The 19,978-nt window shown below is 38.4% G+C and overlaps 1 protein-coding gene across 1 annotated transcript in view; it reads right to left on the reverse strand.

The window, feature by feature from the left end:
• Positions 1-19,053, reverse strand: part of COL21A1 (collagen type XXI alpha 1 chain) — a 167,786-nt gene extending 148,733 nt beyond the window's left edge. The window contains exon 1 of the mRNA XM_072734442.1: positions 18,721-19,053. The gene's annotated coding sequence lies outside the window, so the exon portion shown is untranslated. The remainder of the gene's footprint in view (positions 1-18,720) is intronic.
• Positions 19,054-19,978: the final 925 nt, after the last annotated feature.

Genomic DNA, 19,978 nt, shown 5'->3' on the forward strand with positions numbered 1-19,978 from the left:
CTTCTTATAAGAACACTAGTCCTATCATATCAGGTCCACCCTTAAGACACAATTCAGTCCATAGCAGTAGGAGAGGGAATAAATGACCATGATGGGGAGGGTATTCAGGAAACAAATCGTAAAGGGCCTTTTATATCAAGTAAAGAAAGATCAGTTTTGTCTGTAAAGCTCATTCTAGGATTCCCAAGGGATTTTAAGCAGGAAGTGACATATTCCGGTTCACATTTTAGAAAGCTCACTATGGCAGCAAAAGGGAGAATTATGCATTGGAAATCAGAAGGGCCACAGAGTGGCAGTAAGGGCCTAATGCACAACAGAAGGAGAGAGAATAGAGGTGAGAGATATCCAGGCATAAAAATAGTCCAAGTTTGATTGATTATATCAGTGTGGAGAGGATAAATTAGAATGATCCCAGTCTCTAGTTTATGCATCTAGTAGATTGCAATGTTCTTTCCTGAAAGAACTCAAGAGGAAAACCAAATTTGTTTGCTGGGGGATATAGAGAAATTTTAAAACTTCTTAGTTTGTTAAAAAATTAAGTATAAGCTTCATACATGGTATGTACATATGGAATTGTTAACTTGGCAGCTGAGTACATGAACTCACCATGTCTCAGAACTTTAGTAATAGAAGATACAACTAATGCTAGGGACGCCTGGGTGGCTCAGGGGTTGAGCGACTGCCTTTTGCTCAGGGCATGATCCCAGAGTTGGGGATCAAGTCCTGCATCGGGCTCCTTGCAGGGAGCCAGCTTATCCCTCTGCCTATGTCTCTGCCTCTGTGTGTATGTGTGTCTCTCATAAATAAATAAAATCTAAAAAAAAAAAGGAGATACAACTGATGCTAAGCAGAGTGAATGGATATGGACCCACTTCAGCTGACTATTTGCTTATAAGTGCAAAGGGCTGAGATCTTTGTCCATTAAAACTCTTTGTGTTGAACAAAACTTAAACATGTAACAGTGCAAGAGTAACTTTAAAAAATATTGGCTCATCTGTATGACAGAGGCATGAAATTCATTTGTTCCAAGAATTTTGAATGACATAAAAAAGAGAAAAAGCAAAATATAAAACTATATATAGTAAGCTGTATAAAACTACTTTTTACATAGAAATGTCAAAAATTGATACCTCCAGATAGTGGCATTACAAATATGTGATTTTTTCATTGTTTCCCAATTTTTCTAAAAAGAACATATGTTTTAAAATCAGAAACAACTCATTTTTAACTTGTAGTGTTTTTAGCTAAAGCTAATATTTTTTAAAAGAGGCTCTCTGCCACCACCAGCAGACACATACCAGACACATACCTCCTACCAAGCAGGAGAAGTTAAGCTATGCTAAATAGCAAATATTTCCAAAACACTGTAATGCCTTGTAACAATGAAGGTTTATTTTTTGCTCAATATATATGTCCTATGACATATGGGCTGGCTAGGGGCTCTGCTCCACATTCCTCATTTTAGGATCTATTCTGAGCAACATGGTCACTTGCCATGGCAGAGGTAAAGAGCCCTAGAATGTCTCAAACCAGCAATTATATGTCCAGTCCAGAAACACAGGTCATTCCACAGAACTCATTTGCCAGAATGAACATGGGGTCAGGAGATATAAACCTACCATGCACTTGAAATATGTTTGGCAAACAGAGCTAATAATGATCACATATAATCATAAATTCATCAGCCCCCCCACCCAGAAAAAATTGTGGAGTGATTTTTAAAGTAGTATTGTTCAAAACTGCAAATCATGACACCTCCCCCAAGTAGATTGTGAAAACAATTTAGTAGTCATGAGCAGTTTTTTTTAATAGAATGGAATTTATGTGGAAATGTCAGAATATAATGCATGTAGAAAGGGTATTGACCATGAAACAATATTTTATACACATCTATCAAATAAATACAGATGTGCCACAATATAAAGTATCTTCCTGTTGGTTTTGTGAAAAAAAAAAAATTGAAAATCATCATTCTGTGGGTGCCCCCAACTCAGCCAGATAGAGATAAACATAATAATTTCCATGCTGGGTGAAAGACTAGGAAAGTCTGTTCTTCCGCCATGGCATTGGTCTCAAAGAACTAAGTCTAATAATGTTCCCTCAGTAATAAATCAATCAGGAATTATCATAAAGTAACATATTGCTAGCACCTTCTGAGTATTAGTTTCATTATTTTTTTATTTCTTCTAAAATAAAAAATTTCAAGCTTGAAAACATTTCCCTTAACTATACAGATCCTCACTTTATTGGTTAGGAATACACACAATTTTTATATCAATTTATATCGCATGGCATCCTTGACCAAGATGAATAGTAATAATAATAAAAAAAAATAAAAAATAAATAAAAAATAAATAAAAAAAATTAAAAAAAAGATGAATAGTAATAAAAATGTTTTTACTTGGTATTGCTATTAACTTATAAAACATTGTCATGAATGATTTTATCAGGTCTACTTATAAGAATGCACATTTCAAAACTACAAAATACCTATTGTATCTAACTCTTGTCAGATTTAATACTCCCAATTTTCAATATCCCACTTTTTATCTTCAACTAGAAAACACAAATTCAAAATATGCATGCACACTCTATATCTCTATATTTTTATGGGTAAAGTGCAATGTTTACCAATTTAATTTCATAGTTCTCATTTGCAAAATGAATTGTTCTCTTTCTGTCATCCATGTGAAATGTTTATAAGTGCTTACTTAAATCCAAGAGTTTCAACCATTTTCAGTATTTTCAACCTTTCCCACCAAATACCCTCCCATACTTTTTCCTATCTACCCTTCATAGCATTGTGATTTCAAAAGCCAGCCTTTGTTTCTACAGGGAAAATACTTATTAAACTGCCAAGAATAACACAATGCCTCATGTGGTACAATCTTCTTTTACCTCCCAGATGGCTCCACTGCCACTTACTAGATATGCCAGAGAGATTTCCTGAGGAAAAAAGGAGTCAATGTGAACTAATACGATCTACCATCCTGACATTCAAGAGTACCAAATAAAACATGACTAAGTGCATTTAAAAGAATGGAAAATGAAAAGACTGTCCTCAAAAATAAACTAGTGTGCAATTTTTTAGCATATAAAAGGAAGTTCTGGTATGGAAAAATGATGAACATCCTGCATTTGTGAATTAAGGAAGCATCATATTCAGTTTAGTAACAGTAACTAGTTTAAAAGTGATGAATCACAATATTCTGTTCCTTCCTGGCCTTATTCAGCTAGGTATGGGGAAAAGAGGACTGTACTGGTAGCTGGACCACGTGTATCCCAACAAGACCTCTAAGACACTGCAAGAATCGGAAAAAGAAAACAAGAATTTCAGTATCTCCTCTAAAACGAGGGGTGAGGAGAGGAGTGAGTTGGAGGATTTCTTCGATTTCAAATTTGCTGCAGTTCCATTTTCTTAAATAATTTACCTGATTATTTATTCCATTAAATACAATGTTAACAATTAGCTTCTCTAAACAAACCAAAAAAAAAAAAGATAATTTCTTTTCATTATTCTAAACTGGATCTACTATTATGGATGTTCTATAAATCAACATCTTGTGAACAAAATTATCACACCTATAGCATTTCTGTTACATTCAAAGAGCTCCAAAGTATCATTCTGGTCATTCTCTATTCATGGGAGTTTCTCTTTTTATTGCTATCAGACAATAACAATTTCTTCAAATCTTCCTCCTTGGGATGCCTGGGTGGCTCAGTGGTGGAGCGTCTACCTTCAGCTCAGGGCGTGTTCCTGGGATCCAGGACTGAGTCCCACATCGGGCTCCTTGCATGGAGCCTGCTTCTCTCTCCGCCTGTGTCTCTGCCCCCACCCCTCTTTCTCTGTCTCTCATGAATAAATAAATCTTTTTTAAAAAATCTTCCTCCTTTAAACAAATGAAAAGCACTATATAAAACTAACTAAATGCTGATGGTATGGTTTTGAGTCCTAAAATGTGGAATTTATTAAACTATTTTACATTATTCCCCTCAATACACACACACACACACACAGTCAGCAAAAAAAATATCAGCCAAATTTGGATTATCTGCCAACTAGATGGCCAGAAATAACTAGCATGGATATTCTTAAATGGTGGAGAGTTGGGGAAAATATACAGTTGGGCACTGGAATGTGTTTTATTCTTCTACTTGAATAAAACAATGCCTGGCATTCTGGAAATTGGCAATAATATACTTCAAACTGAGTAAATAATGAAACTTTCCTAGGGAAAAAAATCAACTCAAGAGAACTAGAAAACATTTCAGTTTATAAATATTTTGGTTCATACCTTGGCAAATGAGAACAGCATGCTTTGTTTAAAACATTATTTTTAAATCCCTGCTATATAAGACTAGTGTGAAAAAGAGAATTAATTATAGGAGGTGACAATGTCATTAAATATTTATAAAAATTCTTACAGAAAAGAGCCCCCAAAAGAATCACAATACACAAACTCAAGATTGTATTATTATTACTAAATTTGCCATCTACAATGCAAGAAATTCACGAGGTAGGAAACTCTCATAACTCACTGCTCATTCCAAAATTCATTGATTCCATTCTCTTATAGAGATTTTCAAATTCAATGGTCTAAAGCAGAAACAGCTGCACTGGACTTAGTTCATGCTGGAAAACTGACATCTCTCTAGCAAGTGCCAACTGTAGTCTCAGAATTACAATATGTCAGACTTTATCCAAAAGGAGATGCTCTTATTTTCCTACATCATCCAAATGCTGCTCAGAAGAAATTGCAAACAAGATCCCTAAAGCCATATTACCCAGTGACCCAAAGGAACAATTATGGCTTGGTCCAAAATGTTCATTTCATAGCAGAATAAAGCAAGCACCAAAATGATTTCTGCTCCTTTCAACAATTACAGGTGTTTTAGAATATTGTCAGATTAACACTCAACATGATGCCTTCACAAGTCCATGCCCTCTATTTCTGGGAAGGTCAGATAAACCATAATGCTCAGAGCTAGAAGAAAAAGTATTCTCAGAGCATGAGTAGGAAAAGCTTTCAGGCAGTGGTAAAGTCAGAAGTGGTCTACACAAATAAGGAAGAACAAATGGCCTCTTGGACATAATGCAACTCTTTTCCGTTTGCATCTACAGGAAGCCATGAGTATGGGCTCTTAGACTGGATTGGCAAAGCAGGTTTCAGGCAGGTTTGCCACTAGTAAAACCCAAGAGAAACAGGAAATATCCATGTCCAGAAGACATTAGTACATTGCCCAACTCCATAATCATAACGGGCAAGTTATGGGAAACAGGAAAAAAAAATCCATTTGGCAGTAAGCATGAAATTGCAAAAAAGGTGTGAATATTCAATAACAACTATCATCATAGAGGAAGACACAAAAATAGCAAATAAGTAGCATCCATAGAAACAGAGTTAATACAGTAAAAAGATATCAAGCTTAAATGTACTTAATATATTCAGAGATATACGTGAGGATATTTGAGTATGTATGTTAACATATTGAGAGATATGTGAGAATAATTGAAGAGGGAAGTAGTGAGATGGAAAATCAGGTTGAAGAGTTCTACCAGATTACAATGCAAAAGGACACCTATTTTACAAAATATTTTTTAAAATTTCAAAAGGAAAACAACTTAAGACATATGAAGAAATAATGGAAGAAAACCTTTCAGACCTTAATAAAGATTTTTTTAAAGATTTTTATCTATTTATTTATTCATGAGAAACGTGGGGGGTGGGGCAGAGACACAGACAGAGGGTCTCCAGGATCACGCCCTGGGCTTAAGGTGGTGCTAAACCTCTGAGCCACAGGGGCTGCCCCTTAATAAAGATCTTAATCTTTAGACTGAAAATGTCTCATATGTTACAAACTGCTTGAATGTGGGGGGAAAGAAAGACCCCTTTTAGACACATATTGGCAAAAAATCATAATTAAAAGGATAATTTAAAAATCCTAAGTGTTTCATGGGGTAGGGAGAAAGATAAAATAGAAAGGATACCAATTTACTCCATCCAAAAAGAATTACTGTAAGATTAACAAAACCAAGAGCTAGTTGTGGCATAGAGTTTTTTTTTTAATTAACAAAATCTTCCACCTATCCCTAACATTCCTCCAACATAAGCTTTTGTCTAAAATTGTTACTGGAGGGTAGCCCAGGTGGCTCCGCGGTTTAGTGCCACCTTCAGCCCACAGTGTGATCCTGGAGACCCAGGATGGAGTCCCATGTCAGGCTCCCTGCATGGAGCCTGCTTCTCTCTCTGCCTGTGTCTCTGCCTCTCTCTCTGTCTCTCATGAATAAGTAAATAAAATCTTTAAAAAAATAAAATAAAATTGTTACTGGAAAAAAATAACATCTAGAAAGAAAATAGAAGCTCTCAGGGATCCCTGGGTGGCTCAGCAGTCTAGCGTCTGCCTTTGGCCCAGGGCATGATCCTGGAGTCCCGGGATCGAGTCCCGCCTCAGGCTCCCGGCATGGGCCTGCTTCTCCCTCCTCCTGTGTCTCTGCCTCTCTCTCTGTGTGTGTCTATCGTAAATAAATAAATCTTAAAAAAAAAAAAAAAGAAAAAGAAAATAGAAGCTCTCAAACTGGTAGCTGATGGGGAGTGAGAGATGAAGGGTGGTAAGGGTGACGAAATTCAACTAAATAGGACAAATTATCTTGGGAAGGGTAATAGATACCAACTCTAGCTATTAGTAGGAAACTAGGTTTTTAATTTATATATAGAAATATGATGATTATTATTATATAAACAGGAATATAATTTCCAGGGATCAGGGATAACTGGGAAGAGGAAAAAAAGGAAACAAACTTAATACCAAACAAATAGAAAAATGAATATTAATAATTATAATGAAAAAGAAAGCATGGTAAGAAACAAAGTAAAATGCAAAGAGTCCAAATATATTAGCAATCATAATAAAGTTTAATGGGTTAAATTTGGTATTTAGAATTCAGAAATTGCAAATTTCAAAATAAAGATTATTTATTATTTATTTATTTATTTAGAATGTGTGTGTGCAAGCAGCGGGAGGTGCAGAGAGAGAGGGAATCTCAAGCAGACTCCAAGCTGAGTGGAGAGCCTGAAGTGGGGCTTGATCCCATGACCCCAAGACCATGACCTGAGAAGAAACCAAGAGTCTCATACTCAACTGACTGAGCCACCCAGGTGCCCCAGCGTGTAATTTTTTTTTTTCAGTCCACCTGTATGCTGCTTACATGAAACCTACCTAAAACACTTGTTAAGTACCAAGGATAAATCATGTCAAAATGACCTGGACTTCTCTGATGGGAGTATTAAGGTGACATCAGATGAATACTCTGCTCAAGAGACTTCAAATGAGAACCGACAAAATGTAACCTTAATATAAAACTAAATGGCTCCCCAATAGAGAGTAACACCTGAGGCCAACATAGTAGGAAGGGTCTAGTGATGGTTTCTTAGATTTCTGCCACTTGCCCTGTCCAGTTAATTGGTTACTTATAATTTGCATAAGGGCAATGATGACCTGCAAATTATAACTCCACACAAAGCAAAGCTAAGAATGATCTCTAACTGAATGAAAGACTTTATTAAAAGATCACCTGGATAAATTATGGGCCAATTGCCACAAGCCAAAATTCAAAAGAAACGCACAAATGGGGGCTGCCCCGATGGCTCAGCGGTTTAGCACCACCTTCAGCCCAGGTTGTGATCCTGGAGACCTGGGATCGAGTCCCACGTCAGGCTCCCTGCATGGAGCCTGCTTCTCCGTCTGCCTGTGTCTCTGCCTCTCTCCCTCTCTCTCTTTCTCTGTGTCTCTCACGAATAAATAAATAAAATCTTAAAAAAAAAGAAGAAAGAAACACACAAATGTCCTGGGAGCCAAAATCTGGGTTGTAGAATGCTCAATACAAATCTGTTGGCTTCACAGCTGGTCTGAACAGACTAAAAGGTCTTAGCTAATGGTAAACTGAAGTCATTATTGTAAACTGGCTGCCAACAATTAGTTCACTCTTGGGCTACACCCTCTCTATTCAGCAACCAATGATCAGAAAGAATCGAACCTCAATGGGTCTAGAGAAGGTTATCAGACTGGAGATGTAACTGGAAACCATTGCAAAAAAGAAGTTTTAGAATATGATGTTCCACTTGTCTTCAAATACTGGCAAGACTGCCACATGGAAGAGAAATTAAACTTCTCCCTGTCACTCCCAGAGTACAAAACTCCAGGAAGGAAGTTTTAATTTTAAAAAGCTTTTAATAAATGGGCATGTCCCTCAAACTGAAAGGTTCCCAACACAGGAGGTGTCTGGAATAGGACAGTATGCTATAGGGATAAGCATTATTGATACCAATAATATTTATACTGTAAACAACTATTTCTAATATAATTTCCAGCCCTATGATTTATGTTGACTAGAGTGTGTGTCTAAACCAATCATTTGTCCAAACTGAATCATGCTTCAAGAAGCAGGATTAAGCTCCACCTTCTCTACAAAGCACATCATGACAAAAACAGACCACACCTTCCACAGTGCCTACTTTCAGTATTAGACCATTTAGAGCTCCATGACAGTCTTATTTTGTCTTTTAAAAATAATATTTAAAATAGTCAATCTCTCAACAGTATCATAAACAACCTGGGGTCATGACCAACATTAATCTATCAAGCATCTTGGTAGGCACTGAAATTAAACTTGCTAACTCCATTTCTCATTTTTGTTTTTTTCATATAGCACATAGTCAATGTTTTTATAATCACCAACATCTCCTTGTTGTAAATATAATACAAAGCAATGCCTTCCTTGAGAGTTTCTATATCCCACATTCTGCTTGATATACCAAAATTCCTGCATTTTTTCCATCTAAAACTTGCCAACTCCCTAGAGAGAATGTTAGACTGAAACATATTTTTGCAGATTTCAAAGATAATAAAATATGCCTTCATCCTTTCCCCTTTTACCTTATAATATATCAATAGATGGCTCTGAGAAAACAGAAATCTCAGGAGAAAATTTTGAATAAAAAAAGTCAAAATATGAAATTCTGTAAAGTAATAAAGATTAGAAAAGTCTTACTACTCTAGAAAAGCGAGGCTGCATACATGTCCTCTTTACTGCAGCTTTGAAATACTGTAGCTCTGTATAAGTGGATTCCTTGAGGATACTGGTTTGGGTGAAATAGACTAGCCTTGTCTAAGGACTGGCAATAATAAGACAAGGATTGGCAATAATAAGACAATGAAAGAAAGGAATAGGAAAAAATTTCTTCTGCAGGTCACTTTATGATATATGCTCATCTTTGAGGTTAATCCGGAAGAGAGGATAAAGTAGAACAGATACATTTATTTTTAAATTTAAGTTAGTATTTAAGTTTGAAAATGTGACATTATTGCTTCTCTAGCCTTACTTATGCTGCTTTAGGCTTAAAGTTCAAAAAGATGGCAGGTTACTAAAAGGGAAATTTCAAATTCAACTTGGCAGCCATATTCAAGATGATGTAGAAACATTTAAAATGCACAAACTCATTGCATTACTCAAACTTAGCATTTAATAATGTTATAAGCCTGGCCAAAAATTGTCCAATATGAAATTACACTACCCATCTAGAAATTAAAAATATTTAGAGGCATAGTTAAGGAAACACAGATGCACGAATGGCTCTAACTATCCTATATCGGTAATTGGCCATTCATTTAATTTAGAATGAATCAGAGATCAAAAACATTCACATTTTTTACCAGGATCTGACATGTGTAGTCTAAAAGTAATAGATTCTGATTTCAGTGCCTCCAAATTTTTCCTCTGTCAAGCCTCAGTCAGTTGAATTCAATTTATATGGTTTTTTTTGTTTGGTTTTAGTCTTTTATTTGATAGACTATGTACTAAATCTGAATACTCTGTAGAAACTTACTTATGTACATTATATAAGTGGAAATTACCAGTTTTGAGAAAACAGATCCAACCACAGATGCTAATAATAAACTCTCAGATAATGAATGTGAGGCAATTAACACGATTACAAACAACAACCTCTTTAAAGCATCCTACCATAAGCAGCATAAAACCATCTTAGGAGCTTTGTGGTATGACAACTAACCCTGACATCTAGAGCATCCATGCAGAAGTTTGCTAAGAGATTATGAGTCCTTGAGGACAGGGCTTATATCTTATTTATCGTTGCATTGCCAGGATCTAGTTTAAATTATAAAGAATGAAAAAAATATTTGCTGAATGGATAGACAAATGTATGTCCTATACAAATGCACCAAAGTCTGGGCTGCAACAGCACAAGGAAACCTAGCTGACAAAGCAAATGAATACTGAAACCCCAGACTGCATCTGCCTATTGACATGGCTATCTTCTAATTTTCACAAAGCTGTGATAATGGGCTATCTGTGTCCCTGACCAAAGAGATCTCTGCAATTGCTAAATCCAGGAACTGGTGATATACCACCTATAGTTGCAAACAAGACTTGAAGATACCTTCAGTCCCAACAAACCACCACAGTGACCTTCTGGGACTGTGCCAAATGGCAAAGGATGACAGTCTTGCAGACTCCAGATCAACACAAGTATTCCTTGCAAAGGCCACTGTTACTGCCACCTAGTGTACTGTCAGCTTCAGGAGACACCATCCCCTGCGTCCATACTTTCCTCTCCTTCAGCCCAATGTAGACAATGGCAAAATTCTGGATATGCCTCTTCAAGACCCAATATACAGAGGATATTCACATCCAAAGTAATAACACAGGGCACCTGGGTGACTCGGTCAGGTAAGCATCTGACTCTTGATTTCGGCTCAGGTCATGATCTCAGGGTTTTAAGATGATGCCCCACGTGGGGTTCTACACTCTGCACAGAATCTGCTTAAGACTCTCTCGCTCCTCCCTCTGCCCCATCCCTGCTCAAACATGTGCACTCTCTCTCTCCCTCTACACAAAATAAATCTAAAAAATAAAGTAGTAATGCATTTTCCAAAAGATGGATATCCCAATCTCAAGTGTGAAAAAGCTTAAAAGTAGGTAGAATATTATACTTATGATAATAACAAATTTGAGCACTTTTTATCTGCCAGGCACTATGCTGAGATGTTTATTTGAATTATTACAATTAACCTTCCTAACCATACAAGAAGTTGGTCCTATGGTCCTCACTTGACAGATGGACAAATTAAGCTTTAAAAAGTTAAATAAGGGCAGCCTGGTGGCTCAGAGGTTTAGCGCTGCCTTTGGCCCAGGGTGTGATCCTGGAGACCCGGGATCGAGTCCCAAGTTGGGCTTCCTCCATGGAGCCTGTTTCTCCCTCTGCCTGTGTCTCTGCCTTCTCTCTCTCTCTCTCTCATGAATAAATAATAAAATATTTTTTTAAAAAGTTAAATAATATGCACAAATTCACACAGGTGCTAAGTGTCAAGCCCATGCTATACAACACCCATGATCTGAGCTATTATCCTACATGGCCTCAATGTCTTAAGAGTACAGAATATTCTTTTGGCATTCACAAGGAGTAATAAACTGATTTTCTGCTTTTACAAAAATATTTGTGTCACTTTAGCTGTATTTTACTATCTGTAATTAGTATCTAGTATTTAAAAGCACATCTGGCACAACATGTACTTTATGAATTACAAGAACATAAATTAATCACACTATAACATCATTTTCTCTCATTTGTATGAGAATTCAAAATTATAATTTCAAAGGTTTCCATCTACATAGCATCTAGTTAGGCATTCATTTTTGCATTATAAAAGTAATACATGTATATTTTAAAACAGACAAAAGGAAAGCAGAAAGAAAATATCTATCATTCTACAAACCAAAGACAACTGTTAACATTTTAAGAAACATGCAATTCAGAGCTCAAAAATATAATTTGATTACTCATATAAACCTGATTTCCCCCACAAAACCCATAACTCAGAAATTTTTTTTCAAGCGTTGAAAAGAACAATGATCATTTTTTATATAATTCCCCACATGGAGGCCGAGAAAATTTTGTTTAGCCATCATGATAAGATATGTACGATTTTCTTGAAATAAAAAGATGTTCTTTCATTATTCTGCATTCACTATTATCTATCTTTTCAAAAAGCATGTTAATAGGAGTGTGTTCTACATTTCTCAGTAGGGTAATTTCCTAAAGTATTCTACTCCACATTGACTTAAACTCTGTATATAGATGCTCTGGGCCGCAATTCTTTACATGTCCCATGATGGCTTCAAACAGTGCTTGCAACCAAGGAAAAGAAAAACAATAGCTAAATGAAAGAAGACCTTCCAATCACACCTGCCTGGCTGTCCCTTCCTGCAGGATTTTCAAAGCTACTAGTTTTCAGTAAATTGGCGGCAGCTGAGGTTAGAATCCAAGTTTCTCATTTCGTGGTTCAGAGCCTTCTTGGAAACAATGAAAGCGTCTATTTATTAAGTATATTACATATAAATATTATTATTACTATTGAAGTGGTATACAGAAATGACATGTAGACAGTAGGTACCTACTTGGTCACACCACATACTTTAGTGGCTTGCTGTCCCTAAATATATACAGAGCTTGAATCAGGCTCCATGTACCTCCACTTCCTGGCAAGAGTATGAACCCTTCTTTTTTCATTCCCACCCCCCTCCTCATTCCAAAGGAACCCAAGTGAGAACTCCACTTAACCCATTCTAGTGAAGACACTTACCATGTCATTCCTGCTCCCCACAGTTTTTATTTCTCTCATTTCAAACCTTAGTCTGGAGGTGCTAGCTCACATTCGAACAAGAAGAGAAGTGTAAAAGGAGCTGTAAAATGATGAACAGGCAGACTGCCCAAAGCAAATGAAGTTTCTCCAGGGAAGTGCCTGGATAGTTGCCTATCTTGGGCGTTTACCTTCTCCACAGTGCTTCTCTCTGGGATAAACTCTCCATTTCTCACCAAGATATGCCTTCAAATCATGCTCAACCCATTCTAAAAACTGATCCATGGTAGTATGTCAAATGAGAGTCAAAAATGGATGGAGAAGGGGCACCTGGGTGGCTCAGTGGTTGAGCGTCTGCCTTTGGCTCAGGTTGTGATCCCGCATCAGGCTTCCCGCAAGGAGCCTGCTTCTCCCTCTGCCTATGTCTCTGCCCCTCTCTCTCATAAATAAATAAATAAAATCTTTTTTAAAAAATGGATGGAGAAGAAACTAAGTGACATATCAGGCTTTGTTGATTTTTCTAAATTTAAATCAGAACAATTTTTGCCTTATACATTTTTTTAACTTAAAGATATTTACATAATGTTATTTTCACATAATAAATTGAAGGGTGTTTTCCATTTAAAAAAAGAAAAAGGAAAGAAAACTGCCAAATGGCTATTAATAGACTTACTAAACTGAATTTAGCAACTTCTTTGAATCCCCCTAGGACAGCCAAGCACGTGGTAGGCACTAAACACTATTTAATGAATGGCTGAACATTACAAAGAATATTCTTGTCTTATCTTTAATACTCTACCTAATTCTGGGTACTATTGGAAAACACAGGCCTAGACTCATTCTGTAAGGTACAAATTCTCTCTCCCTAATAAAGCAGCAAAATACATATATAGCAAGGTTTAGAATTTTTGAAAATATGTATTTCAAAAAGTTGTTTCAACCACTGAATCACCTATGGATTTGAAAATAACCATAAACATGCAATACCTATGTTCTGAGTGTCGCTATAACATTTTAAAACTAAATTTCCAAAGAATATTTTTAAAAGAACAAAATTTCTATAAATCTCAAACTTCATTACAATTTCTTTTTCCTCTGAATGTTAAAAGAAAATTTTGTTGAGCGTTTCTCTTTTCTTCTTGATATCATTAATTGTAAAAACAAATAGTTAACAAATAGCATAACATTGTTAACAAATAGCATAACATTGCTATCATGGCTAAATTGACCTAGATCAAAACAACACAACTCAAAATAAAAACTAAACACTGAATAGAACACAAGCAACTGGCAGGCTTCCCAGAAGGTCACTAAACTTGGACATGAAAAAACTGTCAACGTTTCCTGAAATTTTCAAAGATATCTCTAAGTTTTTTCATTAGTAAAAACCAAAATGCCAAAGAAACAGCAAAGCAAAAAACTAAACTGAATCCTTATAAAAGGCAAACCTAATAGAAAAAAATATCCCTTTTACAACTGACAGCTATAAATTTATTTTTTTGGCATGATGGGCATGTTGTTTTCAGTGGTTTTTCATTAAGGAAGTCTTCTGAACAGGTAACTCTGAAAGCAAACTGGGTTGAGTGGGCAGATCTGTAGCATCCCAATAACACTCTATCTTGGATTATGTTCCTCTGTCACATTATCTGATTTTTCAGAAGGTAAAGTAGTTGAAAGAAAAATGTACTGAGTAGAACACAGGAACCCTGATTTGTTACCCAGTGCTACAACTAGCTCTCCATTAAGCCTTTAGTCAAGAATGATGCCTCTGAGCTTCTGTCTCCTCATTTATACTAAATCAATCATAATATTCCTTAGCACTGAATACATGGAATCCCACAGATACCAATGTATAATGTTACAGGGCCTCTCTTTATAAAGAACATGATTACCTTACTGCTTTTCACAACAAATTAACCAAACTGGTTAATTTTTCCATCAGCTTGAGTATTAACAGTCTAAAGAACTGTGCTCAGGTGATGGTGATGTTCAGTCAACTTTGGCAACCAGTGGGTTAAAGCAGTGATTCTCAAAGTGTGATCTCTGGCCAGCAGCAGCATCTGGGAACTTTTAGAAAAGTTATTCAAAATGTTGTATTATTTTCTGAGAAACTTGAAGTACTTCACTTATTCTGATACAAATTCTCTCACTATCTAAAACAGAAAAACCAACAAATGAACATAACCTACTTTTTTTTTTTTTTAGGATTCAATTTTGAGAGGTGAAAACAGAAAAGAGAGCTTCACCTTAAACCATTAAGTCCAAGGTAAAGTAACAGCAAATTCTTACTAAGCATTTACTCTGAGTCAGGCACTGTTAAAAGAACCTTATGGATGTTAACGAATTTACTTCATACAACCACAACCACCCTGCTGAGGTAGGTTCTGTTACTCCAATTTTACTACTGAGCAAACAAACAAAAAACATGTGCGACTTGCCCAAGTTCAAACAACTAATAAGTGGCAGAGTCAAATACAAGGCTAGGCAGGCTGGCTGAAGAGTGTCCTCAACCGTAAGAGGGTGAAGAAAGTTAGGGAACTTGGTCTCCATGACTGTTTTGGCGTGAGACTGGACTAAATGCCAAGAATAAACATTTCTACTTTGTTTTTCATAAGAATGATAATGAATCTAGCTAAAGAATTACTATTTCATGCTAAGAAATATGATCCAAAGACAATAAATACAAAATAAAAACATGTATCCGTTTCCACTGATGTGTTTTACTTACAGGACTTCCAAAGATTGGCCTTAATGGTAAAACCATCCACAATGGAACAAAATAGGCGCTCAAAATGAACTAAGTAAATGCCAGGTAACTCTCATCAAAACCTTTCTAAGTCAGCCGGGTTATGTAAATCAAGTGCAATTAAGCTAGCTTCTCTAAAACCATCTCTGCTCCAGTTCTTATGCGTACAAGTGGAGAATCATAAAATCACTGTGGGGCATTGCAGTATTGATCATTCCTAATTGACCACTCACTGCAAGCAGTGGTGCCACATCCTTTCACTGCAAATTGCAACATCGCAGACTCTCTTAGCTCTTCAGATAAATTATCCAGAACATATACTTTGATTACTGAGGGTTTGCTTCCACATGCCTTCATTTTTCCCATCAAGATATGTATCTCTAATCTTTCCTTTTCACCCCCCACAGCTACTCATTTCATACCTAGTGACTTAAGCAGAAAACCCATTAAATTGTAATGACAATTTAATAACATTAAATTTTAATTATATTCAATTTAACATTCAATTGTAATGTCAAAAGTATCCTAATAAAGACCTGATTGCCTGAAAGAGTTACTAAGATGCTTATATGCTGGAACCTGTATTACCTTTAGTATCCAGGAAGTAACAGAAGATTAATAATAGGCTAGCATAACCTCTCGAATTCAAAGATGCAAGATGAGTTACAAAAAGATGCTATAAGTTATAAATCTAATATTCAACTTATCACTAAAATCAAAGGATAATTAAGACTAATTTCAAAGTGCAGAATAATTTGGCATCCTTTTTGGAATTGATACCATATTTTTTCACCAGAATATTTGGTCCTAAGAGGATCATTCAGATCAGTTCCAGTCCAACAATGTGCAAAGAATTGCTTTTTGTGTATGTGGTTTGAAGCATTTTGAAATTATTGCAGTTAAGGAGAAAAAGGATTCTTAAATTACCTCACCTACCCTTTTTGCCAGTTTAGGCCTGTCCTTGTTCCCGTGTCCTCATTTTGCTTTCTCTTATATTCTCTTGAACAAACCTTCATGTAACTAGATAAGGTTTCATTCTATGCTCACTCTCAAGAACCTAAGAAATACTTCTCGAGTATTCTTGGTACTTCTCAAGTGGTTCTCTTGGCTGCCACAGCATGCCACTTTTAGATGCTCTCTTACCATCTGAATTTTCTTTGATAAGGAAAGATATTGTGGAGAGCCAGATTTTTAGACTATTTAAATGTGAATGCTAATAGATTATAAAATCTACCAGGTAGTGAATGAAATCCTTCACCACAGAGAGTGAATAAAGACTAGATGATTTGAAGCTAATCAAGTTAAAAAATAAAATTCTAGAAGGTTCCATATAAAACACGCAATAAAATTATGAAGAGAATTTGAAAATATTCATATGTTCACATTCTGGCAAAAAGCAAAACTATAAATTCTAAGGGTTAGGTTGGCATTTAAATACAAAATCTGACCATGTAACCAACATATTTTTAATTTCAAGATGTTTAGGGATTAGGGTATTTTTTGTTCTTAGTATGAGAGTGGTGTATGTATATTTCACACTAGCAAATATTTAATTTACTATTTTAAACACATTGGAAACATTATTTCACTTAACTCTGACAAAAAATGTGAGAATTATGAAGGATGCATTGTACTACTACAGTCCCCATTTTATAGATGGGAAAAGTGAGGCTCAAAGAAGTTACACAACCCTCCCAGAGCACAGGAAAGCAGAAGAGCACCTTCTGAACCTGAGTCTTGAGCCTCAGACAAAGGCTCCCATTCCTAACCACTACCTGTGTTTTCCCCAATTCTCTAAACACAAGCTTAGTACCTGTCCCTTAATAACTCTGTATACCACAATCACAAATTGGCACAGAAAATACCAGCTTGGAAAATTAATGTTCTCTGTACAGAAAGTCTTGCTACGGTTTCCACTGTGTTCACCACAGCACACATGTGCTGGGACTAAAGTCATGCCTATTCTAGCTTTTTATCCAACATCAGATTTTCTAACCCATTTAAGCCTGTTTGCAAAGTCATTCTATTTCTGTACTAATGACTTAGAAACAGCTGGAATTTTTTTTTTTTAGCCAAAATTTTGAAATCTCAAATCTCTAAGAAAAAAAGAAGCCACTTTGGGTAATCCAGAGACCTGCAATGCTGAATTCCCTTTCACTATGGAGAACTGGCATGAATCCCTTAAACCTCCAACTGCTTAAAAGGGAGGGGGGGGGGCAGTCCTAGTAATGTACACTGATGACAGGGATGATCTGTAATCATCTCACTGGGATCCAAAGATTCATGTTATTACAGCTACAAGACTCCTATGTACATTTCTTCTTTGGCTTCATTTCAGCTCTAAAACAGTAAAATTTCTATTCTCTCCTAAAGTATGCAAATTCTACTATGTAATAACTGCTCAAGATGATAGCTAAGTCTCTACTCTTTACAAGATCCTCCAAAGCTCCCAGTGTGTGTGTGGTTTGTTTGTTTGTTTGTTTGTTTTTTTTAATATGTGTCAAACCCTACTGATGCATACCTAGGATTTTCTGAAAAGTGTTCCTTTTTCTCCTCCGCGCAGTGAAGGGGAATTTGCAGGTGCTTGCCTTTACCTTAACTGAGATCCAACCCAACAGTTCTCAAAGGTGAGTAAACACTAGCATCACCTGGAGGGCTCATGAAAACTCCAGCCTTCCTCCCAGAGTTTCAGCCTGGGCTCCAGATTGTCCCTACAAGTTCCCAGGTGATGCTCATGCTCCTGACCAGAGACCACACTTTGAGAACCACTGCTCTAACCCACGGGTTCCCAAACCATTCCACTTGGAAATCACCTGAGAAGAGTGGTTTTTTAATGTGCACGTCCCACTCCTACAAATTCTGATTTAATTGGCCTAGGGTGCTGCTCAAGCGCCAAGTTTTGTGAAGCTTCCCCAAGCGCCGGCACTGAGCAGCAATCTCACGGGACCCTCTGGGCGGCACACACCGCCCACTGCCCTGCGCGCCACGTGTGGACGCCGCCGCCCCTTCCAAGGGACGATGGGCTCGGGGTGTACATCACAGCACCATACCAAACACCCCGAAGCAGAAAAAAAAAACCAGCACCCCAGCGAACCTCCCAAGAGTCAGTAACACCCGGTAACTTTGCAAGACAAACCGAGCCATCCCAGCCTGCAGCCTGGGCGCGGGGATCTCTCGGTGCACTAACCGCTTCAGCGCGGGAGAGGCTGGAGCCCCAGGACAATCAGGATGTCCGACTGCAGCCCCGAGGGGGGCAGCCCTGAGCCCCGTGTCTGTCATTTCTGGCAGGGTGAAGGGAGAAGGCGCTGCCCCCTTACCTGGCGCGGCGTCCGGGGTCAGGGTGGCGGCCGCAGCCAGCTGCAGCTGCGGGATGCACCAGGGCTTCGGGGCCGTCGCAGGCAGCGGCAGCCCCAACCGGGCGGAGCGCGGGCCGAGGTGCGGCTGCTGCCCTGCGCCCCGAGCCCCGTCTCCCGCGGCTCTGGCTCTGGAGCTCGCTCTCAGCCCCCTGGAGGCGGAGCCCGGGAGATAAGGTCCGCACTCCCCACCCGCCCCCTTTCCGCTGGGCCAGGCCGGAGGGTGGGTTTTGGATCGCGATCTCCAAGGGCGAACTGCTACTTAACCCTGGTGGAGACACGCTCGGTTCGAATCCCGCCGGGACCCGAGAGGGCGCGACGCGAGGGGCGGACGGAGCAAGTACCCGGGAAGCGGGGAAGATCGAGGCACCGCGGAGGATGACAGGGCGACGCCAGGGGCGGCGAGGGCCCGGGGTGGGGGGGCGGCGAGGGCCCGGGGGGCGGGGGGCGGCGAGGGCCCGGGGGGCGGGGGGCTGCACGGATCAGAGGTGCCTTCCCGCCTCGCCCCCGGCAGCTACCCTGGGCCGCCCCGCAGCTGAGTAGTAGAACCTGCCTTTGACCTAAGGAAACAGTTGCCAGAAAACACGAGTTCACTTTCAAATAGGTAGGCAGTTACCTCTGAGGACCTATAAGTTACAGGAAGTTCTGGAACAAGGCGACTGCCTTTATGACAATAAAGGAATAATCTGTTGCTCTGCCCATTACTCGCAGAGCCCCAGAAAGTTGTGATTAGAACTCCAGTGTGTCCTGAGCCCCGTTGCCCCCTCACCTGTCACTCTCCCCACTTCTCACTCTGCTTGACCCCCACCCCCGCCGTTGTGGCCTGTTTGCTCTTCTTCATACATATCAGTGTGTTGTCTCCCTACTTTATCTACCTCCAAAGTTCTATCCCAGACCCTATCATAGTTGCCTGCTTCTAATCATTCAGGTCTTAAATGCCCCTTCCAGAGAGCCCTTCCTGCACGCTCCATCCAAATGGAACTCCCACAATGATTCACATCCCCTAATTCCACTTTATTCCACTCAACAGATTACTTATTACTCTTTGAACTTGTATTAACTGATCTTTTGCTTTGCATCCGTCTCAAGAGAAGCTCCATGAGGACAGAGAATAGGCCTTGTGCCTAGCCTTACCTTCAGCATCTAGAACAATACCTGGAACATTAGTAGGTGCTCAATAAATATGGGCTGAGTGAATATCTGAATCAATTTCTCTCCAGGG

Source organism: Vulpes vulpes, chromosome 1, assembly GCF_048418805.1.
Source record: "Vulpes vulpes isolate BD-2025 chromosome 1, VulVul3, whole genome shotgun sequence".
In the NCBI taxonomy this organism is placed as follows: domain Eukaryota; kingdom Metazoa; phylum Chordata; class Mammalia; order Carnivora; family Canidae; genus Vulpes; species Vulpes vulpes.